This window comes from Hyperolius riggenbachi, chromosome 12 (genome assembly GCF_040937935.1).
Source record: "Hyperolius riggenbachi isolate aHypRig1 chromosome 12, aHypRig1.pri, whole genome shotgun sequence".
Lineage (NCBI taxonomy): Eukaryota > Metazoa > Chordata > Amphibia > Anura > Hyperoliidae > Hyperolius > Hyperolius riggenbachi.
Genome location: NC_090657.1, coordinates 105,333,068 through 105,349,529, shown reverse-complemented (window position 1 = coordinate 105,349,529; position 16,462 = coordinate 105,333,068). Strand labels below are relative to the sequence as shown.

Below are 16,462 nucleotides of genomic sequence, written 5' to 3'. Positions count from 1 at the left end.
AAACCAACAGTTTTTAATAGCTTTTTATGCAAATGCTTTTGCAAGATCAACTACCTGAATCGTCTTTACTATCTAACACCACCCAAAACTATCAGTTCAGCTTTGCAGCTACACTGAAGAATGGAATAGTGTCAAGCCTTAGGCCTGGAACCCACTAAAAACCGCAAACGCAAAACGCAACCGCTAGCGTTTTGTCTGAGCGGTTTGCAAGCGGATTCATGCGCGTTTTTGGTCGTGTTTTGCAACATTGTATTTTTTTCCCCAGCGGGTGCCTAGCGTTTTGCGTTTTTATCCTGATTGGTCCTGTGAATTATTTTTCATTTTGTTACAGTGTGCTGAACCGCAAAACGCTAGCAAAACCACTCAGTTTAGGTTTTGCTGAGCCTTTCCGCTAGAGGTTCAATACTTTACATTGAAGAGCTAACGCTCCCAAAATGCTGCAGGACAGGTCGATTGGTCTTCTGAGAAACGCAAACGCTCCTGTGGAAGTTGCCCCATCCATGAACATTAGCCCAGCGTTTTGGCAAACTGCTAGCGTATCGCAGTGTTGCCAAAACGCTGCCAAAAGCGCTCCTGTGGGTTCCAGCCCTTATGGTCCATTCACATGGCCTTCAGCCACTAGTGGGGAGGAAAATGGAAGAGGAGATGACAATATATTGTACATGCACCATACAAGCAGCAACTTTTTTTTTTTTTAAGAGAATTTTTATTAAAGTTTTATGCATAAAAGATACAAAAAAGAAACATTTCCATCTCAAAACCACCCGCCCCACAAACCTTACAAAACCAAGACGCCTATAGGGCCCGTACACTGCGAAGTAATATACATTCCAGCACATAGATATATCTATTACGTACAACATACCAGAAGATTAACAGCATTTGAATTAAATAGACCAGAATCCCTTAGGGGATTGAAAGTTTACAAGTGCAAATCTGATACACTGACAGCAATATCCAGATTAGGGACAACAGAATCACCCTTCTCCACCCAACAACCCCATACTTTGTCAAATTTGGTGGGCTGACCACGGGTCTGATAGGTAAGGCAATATAAAGGCAGATTTTGATTGATCACATTTTTGAAGTCATCCAATGATGGGACGTTAGGGGGATTTCCATTTGAATAGTAAACATTTCCTTGCACAGAAAAAGGCTGTCCTGAGAAATAATTGTTTATGTTTGCCACAGGTGACATTGTCAATAATACTAAGCATTGAGGCTTTAAATGACAGGTCGATTGGTCTTCGCAGTACTTGAGCAAGGAAATGTGTCACCTGACTCCAAAATCTCTGAACAGGCTCACAGTTCCACACACAGTGAATGAATTCTGCCTCGGAGCATCCGCACTTCTAACACCTAGAACTAATGTGACGACCCATTTTGGAAAGTTTTAAGGGGGTATAGTATATTTGGTGTAGCCATCCGATCTGGATTCATTTGTCATTGGCACTAATCACACTGGGCATATAATGCGCTTCCAGCTCTGACCAATCAGCTACCGTAAAATCGCAGGCCTCTGATTGCCATCTAAATTTAGCTATCTCGAATCTTTGAAAACCCAGTTTTGTGACAAAGCTAGATAGTATCTTGAAATGTGTTTAGAAGTATCTTTATTCAATACTAAAAGTTCCAGTTCAGAGGGTTTAATGGGACGCCCGAGCAACCCATCTGAGATCTTACGGCATCGCGGAGCTGGAAGTAGCGAAACAAAGAATGACGCGGAAGTCCACATTCATATTTGAGAATGGCAAAAGATTTGAATTCACCTTCTACAAAAATATGTATTTAATCCAGAATTTAATGCAGAACTGACTGCCTTCCATTTTAAAGGGACCCCGAGCAGTGCCTGAAATTAAAAGAGTACACTTACCTGTTGCTTCTTCCAGCTCACCGTAGGCGGCGAGATCCCCCGGCGTCCTCCTGGCTCCTCTCCTTCAGCCTCCGCCGGCCCCCGTTACCGGCGTCACCTGGCAGGCCGGGTGTCGGGCCAGCTCTTCCTGGTTAATGACGCATGGCGTCATCACGCCGGCCGGCGTGACAGGTCTGCACATGGGTGGGTTTTCCGCGCATGCACAGTGTGATTAGCGCCAATGACATGGTACAATACTCCACTGAAAATAAATATGTGACATAATTGTATAAGTAGCACTTCTCGTACATGGAGTATTAGGCCGGTTCACACTGCAAGAATCAAAAACTGATCCATGTAAAAACTGGTCTGTCAAATGGATCAGTTTTTGTTGGGCAGCAGTTTTTATCCTATGAGGCTACATTCACAGTGGGACATTGTCCTGCGTTAAAGAGACTCTGAAGCGAGAATAAATCTCGCTTCAGAGCTCATAGTTAGTGTCATGTGTGCCCCTGCTAAACCGCCGCTATCGCGCCGCTAAACGGGGGTCCCTTCACCCCCAAATCCACCCCCGCAAACATTAGTCGTGGAATTGGTCGTTCCTGGAGGCAGGGTAACGGCTGCAGCCCTGCCTCCAGTCGTATCTATCAGCGGTGCATCGCCGCCTCTCCCCGCCCCTCTCAGTGAAGGAAGACTGAGAGGGGCGGGGGAGAGGCGGAGATACGCGCTGACAGACGCGCGTGGGGCAGGGCTGCGGCGGTTAGCCCTGCCCCAACCAGGAAGCGCTCCCCCGCTGCACCGAGGGGATTTGGGGGTGAAGGGACCCCCGTTAAGCCGCGGGATAGCGGCATTTTAGCAGGGGCACGCATGCCCCTGCTATCTATGAGGTCTGAAGCGAGATTTATTCTCGCTTTAGACTCTCTTTAACCTTCCTGGCGGTAACCAGCACACTGATCGCCGCCGGCCTGCGCCCGATCGCCGCTATCCGTTGCGGCGCGCGGGCCCCCCCCCCCCCCAGACCCCGTGCGCTGCCTGGCCAATCAGTGCCAGGCAGCGCCGAGGGGTGGATCAGGACTCCCAATGACGTCACGACGTCGCTGACATCGGTGACGTCATCCCGCCCCGTCGCCATGGCGACGGGGAAGCCCTCCGGGACATCCCGTTCTTTGAACGGGATTTCCTGATCGTAGATCGCCGAAGGCGATCGAAGAGGGCGGGGAGATGCCGCTGAGCAGCGGCTATCAAAAAATAATAATGTATGCTCCACTGTATCTACTGTATGTGACAGTAGCGCAACATTAATGTGCGTTACCACTTTCTTTTTTTCCAGTTCGGGGTACCTCAAGGCTCTGTCCTTGGTCCCCTCCTCTTTTCCATCTACATGCACGGTCTTGGTGACTTAATCAACTCATTTGGGTTTCAATACCACCTGTATGCAGACGATACACAACCGTACCTCTCGGACCCAGACCTTAACTCCCTCCTCAAACGTGTTCCTGGCTGCTTGTCTGCTATATCCTTCTTCATGTCCTCTCGCTTCCTAAAACTTAATATGAGTAAAACAGAACTAATAATTTTTCCACCCTCTCTGGCCACCTCTCTGCCTGAAGTAACTATAAATGTTAATAACACTCCCATAACTTCAGTTCCCAAAGCTCGGTGCTTGGGGGAAATATTCGACTCTTCTCTCTCTTTTATTCCTCATCTTAACTCCATAACCAGCTCCTGCCATCTCCAACTCAAAAATATATCTCGCATCAGTTCCTTTCTCATTCAAGACACAACCAAAATGTTAAAGCATGCTCTTATAATTTCTCGTCTGGACTACTGCAACGTACTACTTTGTGGACTACCTTTTAACAAACTGGCCCCGCTACAGTCGGTACTGAACTCAGCTGCTCGTCTCATTCATCTTTCTTCTCGATCTTCCTCTGCTGACCCTCTCTGCTCTCAAGTTCTTCACTGGCTGCCAATTAACCAGAGGATCCAGTTCAAACTCCTAACCATAATCTACAAAGCTCTCCACAATGTCTCTCCCCGGTACATATCCTCACTAATTTCCAGATACAAACCCAAACGCAATCTCAGATCTGCACAAGATCTTCTGTTGTCCTCTAGAATCACCTCCTCACATTCACGCTTACAAGATTTTGCACGCGCTTCACCCCTTCTCTGGAATCCCCTCCCACAACACATCCGTCACTCACCAACCTTTGTTACTTTTAAACGCTCTCTAAAAACTCATTTGTTCCGACAAGCATATGCGCTACCTTAAGCCACTTCCCTTTGTCCTAGCACCAAGTTGCGCTCCTACTGGGTATCCTAAAACACACTGCCTTTGTGTATTTTGTCGTGTGCTACCCCTCCTCTTGTTTCCCCCCATTCCCTTTAGATTTTAAGCTCGCAAGGGCAGGGCTCTCTCCCCCTTTTGTGTCTTGGAGATCATTGTGCATTTTGTTCATCATGTTATTTTTTATCGCTGTCATTACCACTTCTGTATTTTGTATTCTGTATGCTGTATCATTTTTTGTATTTTGTCACTGATTATGTGTCTTGTGTGTTAGTGTACACCATTGTATGTATTGTGTGCCCCATGTTTGTTTCTTACTTTGTACAGCGCCACGGAATATGTTGGCGCTTTATAAATCAATAATAATAATAATAATTATAATGCTGCGTTGTGACTTTAACATCACACTGTGAACGTAGCCTCACCCTCCTTTCTGTTAGTGTGCGGTGAATAGGATGCATACATCCATACGGGGATGGGGGGTGATGAGAAATCGCTTCCTTCCCAAACTTGTGGTCCATTTTTAGTTTCAAAAGTTTTTATTAAAGAAGGCAAATTGAACAAGAGTAAATAACTCTGGATACCCCACGCAGGGGGGAAAAATAGTAGCCATAAACATGAACAGGTAATACAATAGACAAGAACATTGAGACAAACTGGGGGTACAGTACCTAAAGGTGCAGTTTCGGAGAGGGGAGTATTAGGGCCTAGCACAGACAATATATTGTATGGCATGGTAGATATAAATATACAGTGCCTCTATGTTAGGTAAAGAAGATAGAGTAGCGAAGGCCATTATCTGCATAGTCGATCCAGGGGGACCATGTGTTGGTAAACTGGAGCATCCGGTCGTCCGAGATAGCTACCATTCTCTCTAGTATCATGACTCTATGGACTTTACTTATCACGTGGTCTAAAGAGAGGAAGGGGTCCTTCTAACGGGAAGCTAAATATGTTTTGGCAGAGTTTAAGATATGTTGAGTTAATCTGTGAGCTGGGTGTTTCAGACTATTTGGTTTATCACCCATTAGAAAAACAGATGGGGTGGGAGAGAATGGGATCTGAAGGACAGATGCAATCAAATCGGCAACCTGTGACCAGAATCTGGTAACCAGAGGGCATGTCCACCACATATGGGCCAAAGTACCCCTAGAGCCGCAGCCCCTGTAGCATGAGGCGGAGGCTTGAGGGAAGATGCTAGAGACCCGCACCGGAGTTAGGTAAGCTCTGTGTAATAGTTTGACATTTGTTTCAAGTATTGAAAAATATAAGCTCCCTTTCATAAGGGTTTCAAAACAGTGTGCCCACCTTTTGGGTGTAAGGTGGAAGTTGAGGTCAGCTTCCCATTTTTCCAGGACAGGGTCCATGGCAGCCTGGGGTCGAGTGGCCAGTTGAGCATATAGGTATGAGATGATACCGCCCTCTAGGGGTGAAGTTTTGCAGAAGTTTTCAAAGAAAGTGTAAGAGGCGTCAGGGGTTAGGGGACCTAACGATGACCAGAAGTGGTAGATCTGCTGGAGGTGGAAGAGTTGGTGGGGCCTACAGGAGAGCGAGTCAGATAGTGTGGAGGGAGGGATCATGGTCCCTAGCCTTTGGAATTTAGCTAAATTAATATGATGAGAAGGGATTAGCCACGTCATGTCCAGATTTAAGCCTGGAGGAAAGTCAGGGTTACCAAATAGTCGTGTAGATAGTGAGGGGGATGCCTGTAATTTTAGGGTGTAGCGATATCTTTTCCATAACTTTAGGGTGTGAAGGGTATAAGGGGAAGCAGAGAGAAGCTGAAAAGAATGTGACAGCGAGGACCACACCAGAGAATCAACTGTAAGGGGTTTCAGGAGGGATGACTCAATGCTGACCCAATGAGGAGCACTTGATCCAGCTTGGGAGGGGGGGATATGGGCTAGTTGAGCAGCTATGTAGTAGTTGTAGAAGTTGGGAACAGCAGGGCCTCCTGCATATTTGGGAAGTTGCATCCTATTGGAGGAGATTCGGGGAGGCTTGTGGGCCCAAATGAATTTAGAGACCTCTCTTTGAAGAGGGGTTAGAGAATTCTTAGGGACTGAGATGGGGAGGACCCTAAAGTAATAGAGGATTTTAGGGAGCAAGGTCATGCGGACAGCATGGATCATTCCGCTAAGGGAGATTGGGAGCTTAGTCCAGGTGGTAAGTAGGTTTAGTAGGTTTGATATCAGTGGAGAATAGTTAAAAGAAAACATATCAGAGGGGTTTTTTGTAAGTTTAATTCCTAGGTATTTTATATATTTATGCTGGATCCGGAAACCGAATTGGGAGGACAAAGCGTTGACAGTGAGGTTAGGGATATTACAAGGGAGGAGTTCTGATTTGGTGATGTTCAGAGACAAACCAGATATGTCTTTAAAATTTGACAGGAGGTTCAATAGGATGGGTATTGTTGTAATGGGACTAGTTAATGTTAGGGCCAGGTCATCCGCAAATAATGAAATTTTATGGGTGCGTTTACCTATTTGGTATCCCTGAATATCCGATGCCTGTCTAATTTTGACTGCAAGAGGCTCCATACACAGCGCAAATAGCGCAGGGGATAGGGGGCAGCCTTGCCGTGTTCCCCTTTCAATCTTGATTGAGGGTTGACATGTGGAGGGAAGTTTCAAGGAGGCCTTGGGGAAAGAGTACAGAGCTTTGATTGCTTGGAGGAAATGGCCAGTAATATCGAATTTTTGTAGTGTTTGAAACATGTAAGGCCAGGAGAGGGTATCGAAAGCCTTTTCAATATCGAGAAGGAGCACTGCAAGGGGGTGTTTGAGGCGATGGGCATGGTGGATGATGTTTAGAAGTTTACGGATATTGTCGGAGGCTTGACGCTGGGGGATGAATCCTACCTGGTCTTTGTGGATGAGTGAGGGTAACAATTTGTTAAGGCGGGAAACAAGGACTGAAGTAAAGATTTTGTAGTCGGAATTAAGGAGGGAAATGGGGCGATAGTTGGGAGGATTTAGGGGGTCACGGTCTGGTTTCGGGATGACTACTATTGATGAGGCAAGAAATTCAGGGGGGGTAGAGGCCCCTCGTAATATAGAGTTAAATAGTGCCGTTAGATGGGGAATCAGGATATCAGAAAACTTTTTGTAGTAGGAGGCAGTAAAGCCGTCTGGGCCCGGGGCTTTATGGGATTTAAGATGTTTAATAACTTCCTCAACTTCATCATGGGAGATGGGTAAATTGAGAGTACTCGCTGTTAGGGGCGAAAGACAGGGTAATGGTACATTGGAGAGGAAGGACTGGGAGGCTTGGGCCAATGAAGAGGAGGGTTGGGAGTATAATGAAGTATAATATTGGAGGAAGCGGTCGTGGATCTCGTCTGGGTTACAGGTTTCTCTGCCATTTGCGAGTCTAATCTTCCTGACGTTGTTTAGTTGTTGCTTCTCTCTAAGTTTGGCTGCTAGCCATCGGTCTGGTTTGTTAAGTAATTTATGACAGCGAGATTGAGTCCACCTATGGGCCTTTTCAGCCTGATGAGATAGGAGAAGGTCAATTTGTATTTTGACGTCGCTAATTAATTTGTGTAGATATAAGGAGGGAGAGGTTTGATGTTCAGCTACGAGTTTATTTAGTTTATGTTGCAAGTTACATAAGGATTCAGAGTGCTCCCTCTTGATACGTGAGGCCAGTCTTATAATTTGCCCTCTGATATAAGCCTTGTGGGATAGCCATAAGGAAGATTTGGCTATACCAGGGGTATTATTAATTTCAAAGAATTCAGTAAGATGTTGGGATAGGTCAGAGACAACCGTGGGGTTAGTTAGAAGGGATTCATTTAGTCGCCAAGAGCGGTTAAGGTTTTTTGGGGACTGTGAGTTGAAAGTAGCTAGAACCATGTCGTGGTCTGACCATGAACACGGCTTGTGGTCCATTTTTAAGACTGAATTCTAAACAGAAGTCATGACCTTTTGAACTTTGCAGCATTAAAATGCCTTGAGCAGTGTTTTCTCAGCCAGATATAATGGTTTGCCTTCTATTTACCTCTCAGGACAGTGGTCTGAATTACACTTGCTTTTCAATTGTCTTATTTGCATACATAACAGCACTAGTTTTTAACACTTGCAATGCAGGAAAATGGAAAGAGAACAGGATGCTAAACTTATTAACATGCATATGATTCCGCTCACTGGCCAGCGGCCACAGGTGTTTTAAACTTGCACGTCCATTTACAATTTTAGCCCTTCTCCTTTTTCCTTGAAAAAAGGCCTTAGCAGGAAACATCTGAGGACAAGTGCTCACATCAAATTTTACATCTATATCAGCAACCAATAAGGGAAACAACATGCACTATAGTAATATAAGGCAAAACTAAGAAGTGTAACAGTTTGGTTGACATGTGTGACACACACACACACACGGCAAATCAGAACCTTACAAGTCTATCAGCCGATCACATGCTCCTCCATGGGTTCTCCTAGGCAGGACCATCCCTAGTACTGTATAAATAATAATAATAATATAGTAGGACATTAGACCCATTAGACTACAATAGGCTTAGATCAGGGGTGTCAAACTCAAAAAGATGGAGGGCCGAAATGAAAAACTTAGACCAGGTCGAGGGCCAACAGTCAGATTTATAACTCCCCCCCTCATTTAGAATGATCACAAAACACCTGGCAATTTTCACCGCGTGCTATAGCCGCGGCGGGAAAAAAAAACACCCTTGGTATAGGAAGGCAGGTAGCCAGATATAGGTGCCCCCAGTATAGGTAGCAAGGCATAGATGCACCCAGTTTAGGTTAGCTAGGTAAGTGACCTCAGTATAGGTAGACAGGCTTAAGTGCACCCAGTATAGGTTAGCCAGGTAGGTGCCCCCACTATAGGTTAGCTAGGCATAGGCGCCCCCAGTATAGGTTAGCTAGGTAGGTGCCCCCAGGATAGGTTAACCAGTATAGGTTAGCCAGGTAGATGCCTCCAGTATAGGTAGCCATTATAGTTGTCCCCCAAAATAGGTTAGCTAGGTAGGTGCCCCCAGTGTAGGTTTAATCAGGCATAGGGTTCCCCCAATATAGGTTAGCTAGGTAGGTGCCCCCAGTATAGCTTAGCTAAGTAGGTTTCCACAGTATAGGTTAGCTACATAGGTGCACAGTATAGGTTAGCTAGGTAGGTGCCCCCACTATAGGTTAGCTAGGAAAGTGGCCCCAGTATAGGTTAGCTAGGTAAGTGGCCCCAATATAGGTTAGCTAGGTAAGTAGGTGCCCTTAGTAGGTAGCCAGCCTTATCCTCCCCCTCCTTCCCCCGCACCTTTACCTCATGGAGTCGACGGCCCGTCCTGCACCAAAGTCTGCTCCCTTCATCCTGTTCACTACATGCCCGGCCCCTGGTATGCAGCACAGGAATCACCTGTGACGCAAAGACACCAGAGTGGCTCCCTCAGTAACGTCGCGTATCCTTTACCTCATGGAGTCGGCGGCCGAGGAAGGAGAGGGGGTGGGCTAGCAGGTCGAGGAGGAAGAGATAAGCCCTGCTTCCTTCTTTCCTTGAGAGGCATGGGCAAGGGAGTGATAGAGTGTAGCCACGCTCTATCACTCATACGAGGAGGGAGGGCAGAGTTGGCCACCAGAATCGTAGATCAGGGACAGGAGTGGGCGGAGCTGGGAATGTGGCCGCGGGCCAAAATCAATGTAAATTATAAAAGCACTGGCGGGCCAATTTTAATGGTTCTGCGGGCCAAATGTGGCTTAGATTGTAAATTTTAGATTGGAATTATTAGATTTAAAGCCATGACAAGTATTGTTAAATGTCAACAATTATGAGGCCTCCAAATAATGTCAAATGCAGCAATCCTGAGTCCTCCAAGTAATAAAAAAAAATGCAGGAATCATGAGGTGTCTAGTGCCCCCTTTCCCTATACAGTTCCCTGATTGTTTAGTGCCCCCACCCTCTCTTCTCTGTCGTCTAGTGACATCCTCCCTCTCCTGTACATTTCTCTGGTGCCTTGTGGCCCCCACACTATCCTATACAGTTACCTGATAGTATAGTGATCTCCTCTTGTGCTCCCTCCACTTAGAGTTGAGCGCAGTGGAGTGGCTAAAATAGACATTCACCCCTCTCCAGGATCCAAGCGCTGGAGGTCCCGCCTGTCTTCAGCAGTGCCTTTCGCTCTCTACCTCCTGATTCTCAGATCAGGAAGAAGAGTGGACATCTCACAGCAGAAGACAGATGGGACCTTTAGCGCCTGGATCCTAGAGGGGGTGAGTGTCACTGTATAATCCCTGTATAATTACTAATGTATTAGTAAGCTGCAGGGTGAGACGAATGACGTAAGAAGTAACTTATGGTCTGGCAATCACTGGAACCCTGAATTACGCACCCCAGACACTATAGTGTTATGGCTATAGGGGCGTCCAGCTCCAAAAGCACCTGCTTCACCGCCTGCTGCATTCAACTCCGCAATAGGGAAACACAGGAGGGGGGCCCCAAGGAGAGGGAGGGAGGATAGAAGTCGGGCATCCTTCTCCTAGTGTCGCAGCCACTGCCTCAGCCTGACCATGTGCGTCGGGAGTGGGGCCCACCAGAGAGCCCTTCAGCTGCCAAATCTGGCACTGGGTAAAAACTCCACATTGCTGCCATGGCCAACTACAGTATATAACATTAGTGGCCAACTCCAAATATAGCCCATTAGGAAGTCAGATGACAGCATGGACTGGTTTGTTTTTGCTAATGTTCCGTACAGAAACATCTGGGCTGTTACTAACAGTAGATTCCATATTTATTGCAGTGTTTCCAAATGCATTTAAATCTAAAATTGAGCATTTAATAGTTTCCTTCCAGGAAAAGATATTTATGACCTTACTGGAGCAGATAGTTCTATTTGCATAATCAGAAGCTGAAAACAGTTCTTCTACAGCTGTAATAAAAACGCCTATCTACATACAACTTCCTGAAAGATACCACAAGAACCGCAACATGTGCCTATCGGCAGTGCTGACAAACTGACTCATTGTGAAATGTAAGTACTGATACTTATTCAGCCCAAGCAAAGTGTTTAACACTCTCTCTCGAGATTTAACGTACACATTATTCCACCTATATAAGCAGCTGCATAAATAGAGAACAGGAAAAAATATTACAATATAGTCATCAAGATTTAAACAAAATGTTCATTAGCACTGTTATTTTTGCATTTAAAAAGGGTTTCTTCTCAGCTACCCACTAAATGTAAGACAACCAGGAGAAGACTTAAAACAACTATGAACTAAACTCATTGGATCTCATCTCATTTGCTACATATGTACTAACACAGCTTGGTGGCAGGACATGCAGATCGTATTGTTTCTGAGTCATGGGAGCCTTCTGTAAATTCTGAAAATCACATTCCTGTAATTACACTATTTTTTCTGATTCTAAATAGTGACTCTTTTCCTCTAAGGCAAAGTTCTTTGATGGGTATGTTCAATCATTCGTATTGTAAAGGATTCAGGCTTACTATCGTACTGTCTGCTGTATGTGTCTGGACACGATGTATGATCTGTAGAAACTAACGGCAACTTTGTTAACATGCATTCATGTGAGTGGTGGGGGAGGGGGCAAATTCAGCAACGCATGAAGAGGGGGTATTGCAGAATTAGTAAATCATAGAAATAAATCTAAAGTACCGTATGTATACCATCATGGCAAACAGAATACACAAATGCCATAAAAAAGAAAAAAATAAGAAAGGAAAAGACTGCACTTGAAGATACTGTACATAATTGAAAAGGCTGTGATGGGGTACAAAGAGCCACCGTGTCCCCTGGCTTCTGGAGCATAGCCCTGCTCCCTTGATGAACAGGGCCTTGGCACTTTATCTCGAGCACAGAACGTGCCATGGTACTTTTCTTCCTACGTGCCAAAAGCTGGGGTACACGGGGCTCAAGGAGGGACACAGAGCAAAAATACCTGGCAGGCAATTATAACTTTATATAAGAAGAGGATAGGTAGAATGTCAAATTTACATTGAATTTGCACATTACTGACATCCTGAATTGCAATTTGGCTGCATGGCATAGAATCCCAGCCCTTAAGTTTTTGCTTTGGGTCTACATTAGCCCTGTGCTTCTTGCCAGGTTTGATTCTACTGCTAGTGGTGCTTGCAATAGATGTGGGGCAGGTGGTGACAGGTTCTTCCATGTTGTGTGGCAATGCAGTGACATTCAGGGGTTCTGGCAGCAGATTCATGAGCACATATAGGACATCTTGTATCCTACTGCTGGGGACCCTGGGGGATGAGCTTCCCAGGGAGGCACATACACTACTATTTGCAGGTCTGCTGATCGCCTCAGGAGCCTCTGAATGAGGTGAACCAAGCTGCTGCTAGGGAGGGTGGGGGGGGGGGGTCAAAGGGGGGACAGAGAAGAACACATGGGGAGACAAAGAAGAACAAATATGGGGACAGCAGACACACGGGGACAGCGAGGACAGAAAAACACACACTAGGGTCTGAAGGGGGGCACACTGGCCACAGATTGAGATACTGGTCCAATAGCATAGTGTGTTAGTAAATCAAAAAGTTCCTCAGAAAAAAGTATCAGTTTTTAGCAAGAACCCCTTTGGCATTGGAGGCCACATGATGAATGAATCTTTGAAGGTGATATTTTGCTTTTTTGGGTTTATCACCCAATAAAAAGATATAAGGTTCAGTCATGTGACTGAGCAGATTTTGGTCCGGATATTACGTGAGTAAGATTGGGCTTTAGGCCAGGTCCACCAAGCATGCCATAGAGTCCCCTTGCTGCCACATCCTCTAAGGCATGTTGAGGCTTTTGAGTGAAACGAATATCCTATGAGGCATAATATTAAACAGACCTGCCAATCGCCCCTTTATGAATATGATGGTCACTATTATCTGGCAATCGCAGTAGAACAGCAGCAATCAGTTATTAAAGGTGGTGTCATTTAAGCAGGTGCCCACTTCTACAAATATAGAGAACAAATCTGTTATTTCCTTAAAGGGAACCTTAACTGAACGGGGGTATAGAGTTTTACTTACCTGGGGCTATTACCAGCCCCCTGCAGCAGTCCTGTGCCCTCGGCGCCGCTCTGGAATCCTCTGGTCCCCCGCTGTCACTTAGTTTCGTTTTTGACGACTCACCAGTCGCCGGCCGCCATGCGTATTATTGGACGCATTTACCAATGCAATTAGCGCTATTGCGGACCGCAACGCGTACAAAAATACGCGTTGCCGCATATCTACGCGTGCGGAATGCGGCAACGCGTATTTTTGTACGCGTTGCGGTCCGCAATAGCGCTAATTGCATTGGTGAATGCGTCCAATAATACGCATGGCGGCCGGCGACTGGTGAGTCGTCAAAAACGAAACTAAGTGACAGCGGGGGACCAGAGGATTCCAGAGCGGCGCCGAGGGCACAGGACTGCTGCAGGGGGCTGGCAATAGCCTCAGGTAAGTAAAACTCTATACCCCCCGTTCAGTTAAGGTTCCCTTTAAAACTATCACTATAGTTCTGGCAATCTGCTGATCCCCATCTGTAAGAACAGCCCCCTGCAGTTTATACAAATGAGTCTGAGAAAAGGAGCCACATCTCAAGTGTGCTAATGTAGCTGTATATCAATATATCTCTAAGGAACGGCTCATTTATACAAAGTGACCATTTCTGTCAGTGTTTCAGTATTTACAGATGTGTGACACAAAGTAACAGGCTTTCTAAAGCATGCAATATTATTCAAAATCAATAGAGCTGCGCTCCTGCCAGTGCCTGTGATCACAGAACTCATATATCATGATATGGCCGCAGCAAGCTACAGGGACTTGCAATCATTTACAGCAGGGATGTACGGCATAATATCGGGAATCATATCTGTAGTTACAATAATCTCACTTCACTTTCCCATTTGATTCTTTATGTGCAAGTTAAGCTGTCCTGAGTGTAGAAAGGCAGACAACTCAAAAATCAATGTATCAAGATTCCTATGTCCAAAACACTTAATCTGATACGTCACTGCAACTACATTTACCTCCCTTCCTTCCCCAGTGTAGCTGTACAACAAAACACAATTACTGACGCTCCAGTAATACACAGCTATGTACACACGCCAGATGAACCTCAGCCGAAGCTCGCCTGCTCTGTGAAGCTCCTTGTGCTTTGCTGAGTCAGTTCTTGTCTGCCCCGCATAGCAACAGAAGGTGTCGCTATCCTAGAGGCTAGCAATGCATCTGTACAGGCTCAGCCCCACACTGTCGGCCGAGGGATCAAGGCCAAAGTCATAAAAAAAATGATTTTAACTTACCTGTGGCTTCTTGCAGCCCCCTGGAGTTCTTCTGTACACACGACATCCTCCTGCAGCAGCAATCCCCGCAAAGCTGGCACATCGCCGGTAGTCGCTAGCTACTGCGCATGCACAGTCCCTCGAGCCGCGAAAATTGCTACTGCCCATATAAGGAGTGCTCCCAGCAGCGGAACCGCAATCAGGGTGTGCGTTGCTCGGGGCTGGAGGGAATCAGGAGGACGTTGTGGGCACAGGAGGACTTCAGGAGGCTGCAAGAAGCCCTAGGTAAGTTAAAATCTTTTTTTCTAAAGACTTAAATATTCCTTTAAAAAGGCACTGTAGTGACATATTCAAGGATGCAGAAATTAATCAAGATACCAACTTTTACGGTATGTTATTCTTGTTTCAGCATCTATATCTATGTATTGCTGTATATTGGTATTTAACCCTACCTTCCCAGTGAGGTTGAGGCCAGAAACCCAGCGATGGAGTGCTTTGCGATTTGAAAACTCTTGCTAATGTAATGCTATGGGTGTGATCCCACTTGAGCGATGTGATTTTATAAAAAATACCCCATAGCATTGCATTAGCAAAAGCTTTTTTCAAATCACTAGCAAAGAGAAATCACTCCTAGTGGGTTTCTGGCCTTAGCCTAGGCACATTAGATATGTAGAATTTTCCCTGGAGTATTCTGGGAGCCCAGGTGTATTTTCTACTGGATTTAGAACTCTCAGTTAACAAACATTCCACAGAGATTCAGACAGGACTAAAGAAATCGACACCTGTGATAAATTTCAGATTGTAAATTGGGGTGAAAAAAGATTTTACAAAGGGGAAACAATGGCTAAATTATTTATAAATGAATATTGTAAAATAAAAAAGTAAATTACGTTATTTTCATTACCTTCTCAGAGGCTAGGGAGCTCTCATCATTCTGCCACACAGTCAGGACTGAATGTCTGCACAAAGAACTGTGTGCAGTCCCTGGAGGTGCTCACTGAGTGACCAGAAAGAAAAGATATGGGTGGCGAGTGCAAAGCTTCAAGCAGGCAGGGCAAATTTGACTTTTTTCCTACACAGCTTTTACTTACAGTCAGTATTAATCTGACAGCTCTTATATGTCGGATAAATGAAGTATTTTCTCATGCGTTATTGTTTGCACGAGATATGATTAAAATAGGCCCGATACTGTACTATACCTCTTACTATACCCTCAACATAAACTGTATTAGCCACTTCTTCCCATAGGCTGAAGGATATTAATATGCATGCACGTCTGCAGAATGGACGTTTATACTGTATAAACAGCTTATTTACACTAAAGGTGCACAAATAGGAGGTTTATAAACCTCCAAGTGGTTAATGTTGAAATACAAAAATGAAAAACAAATTAAGACAAACGTTATTACTGCTTTAGTAATGTTTAATGCACTGTAAGAATAGCACTATCAATCAAAGCAGTAGGGAGCAGAGCAGGCACTGCAAAGTCTTATCAAACTCTATGGTAGTGGACATTCACAGTTCATACCAGTTTCTGTGAGAAAACGCGGAAAAGCCGCCGCGTGTTGAAAGCAAGGCGGCTGATTCCGCGTCCAACGCGGCGGTTTGCACGCGTAGGCACGCGTCTGGTAGTGTGGCAGAACGCAGAAAAGCCGCCGCATGTTCTAACAGCAAAGCGGCTGTTTCCGCGTCCAGAGTGGCGGTTTGTACGGAGCAGCTTGCCTTTGGAGTGGCTGGGTCTGTTAGACCACATAGATGGATGAAGAGCAACGCGCGCGCGGGCCAAAAGTCAGGACCTTTATACCAGCAGGGGAAGTGTCAGCTGATCAGGACGATCAGCTGATTCCTGCTGGACTCATGATTGGCTGAGTGGCTCGGGCGGGGCAGCAGAGTTCAGCTACTATATATTCTGCTTACTTGTCAGTTGCTGGTTGTCTGCCATTGCAAACACTTTGTGGAAGCATTCAGACCATAGTCAGATCCTTACAGTGTGTTTGAACCAGGTGGACCTGGGAAGTCACACTGAGCCAGATTACCTTGTACTGTTATTATTTGTTAGACCAGTTCCAGGGTGTTGAGATCAAGGCCCT

The 16,462-nt window shown here is 45.6% G+C and overlaps 1 protein-coding gene across 1 annotated transcript in view; it reads right to left on the bottom strand.

Annotated features, from left to right (window-relative positions):
* The window catches only part of SKAP1 (src kinase associated phosphoprotein 1), an 827,172-nt gene that overhangs the window by 737,775 nt on the left and 72,935 nt on the right, over window positions 1-16,462 (bottom strand). The gene's annotated exons all lie outside the window — the stretch shown is intronic.